Below are 1,535 nucleotides of genomic sequence, written 5' to 3'. Positions count from 1 at the left end.
ATTAAGTAATTATTAACTATCATTATGAATTTATAGATTGAAAAGTAAAGTTTAGATAGCTGAAATTATCAGGTTTTATATGCTAACATATCATCAACTAATATGTGTATTAAAAATGTAAATATTAGTAATGATTCTTACATTCTCATAGAGAGGTTTTCTTTCAACTTCTAGGAATATCAAATTTACTTTTACAGTTAAAAATCAGGACTCACAGACATCAGAGCTATAGCCTAGAGGACAGCATGTATCTCAACCCCTCCTCCCCTCCCCCTTCTCCCCACCCGAGCTTCCAGCCCTAGGCAGCTCCAGCAGCAGTGTCTTGGCCTGGTGCACCACCTATATAGACAACCTCATGGCACTAGGGACCTGTTAGGACATGGCCATCACGGGCTATAAGGACTTGCCCTCCATCTGGGCTGCTTTCTCCAGGAAAACATTTATCAGCATCATGCCAGGTGAGGTTGGTGTCCTGGTTGGTAAAGACCAGTCAAGATTTTTCTTGAATGGACTGACATATGGGGACCAGAAATGTTCTGTGGTCTGGGACTCACTGCTGCAGGATGGGGAATTTACCATGGATCTTTGTACCAAGATCACTGGCAGAGACCCAACTTCAACATCACTGTCAGAATGACTGCCAGGATGCTAGTCCTGCTGATGGGCAAAGAAGGTGTCCATAGTGGTATGATCCACGAGAAATGTTATGAAATGACCTCCCACCTGCAAGTGTTCCCAGTACTGACATCATCTTTCCCTTCCAACGCACCACTCCCCACTGCTTTTGCACTCCTCTCCTTTCCATACACACACATATACCATTCTTATTTGGGGAGTCATTACTCTACATCCCTTATTACTGCTAAAACCACATGAGTTGGGGACCAAGGCTGGATGGATAGACAATTTCCCCTACCCATACCCGCCCCCCCCCCCGTGTGTGGTTGGAAAACATCTTTGTTTTTTGTTTTTTCTTAGTAAATGAGATGCTATAAATAAATAAATAAATAAATAAATAAATAAATAAATAAATAAATAAATAAATACTCTATGATAAGATTTCATATATTAAATAATTCTGATCTTCATTTGCAGAATTCATATTGTTTATATTTTCTTCTTGACTTTTATAAGGCTGGGCTGACAAGTAAAGTTATATGTTTGCTTATTTGTTTAATGCTGGAAATTCAGGAGACTTATTTTTTTCAGTTAAATTGTAACAAACTTTAAAGGTAACCATCGAATATTACCTCTTGTAAGAAACTTCTTTCAACCCTTCCAATGAGAATAAATCTGTGTGCCTTTATCTCACATTATTTTTCTTATTAGCCTAACAATTAGAAAGGTAATCAACCAATGGAAATACAATATGATGTTTTGTCTGTTAGACTATATACTGATTAGAATTAGTGAATGTGCTTTTAATTTTTAAATATCAAGTGACTAGAAGAATACTTATGCAAAGGTGATTCAAGCTTCTGTGTTAATGAGTTCCTCTTCTCTGGAAGTATTCCCACAGAAGCTGGGTAGATTTC

This window comes from Miniopterus schreibersii (genome assembly GCF_964146895.1).
Source record: "Miniopterus schreibersii genome assembly, chromosome: 2".
Taxonomy (NCBI): domain Eukaryota; kingdom Metazoa; phylum Chordata; class Mammalia; order Chiroptera; family Miniopteridae; genus Miniopterus; species Miniopterus schreibersii.
Note: the sequence above shows the minus strand (reverse complement) of the source record.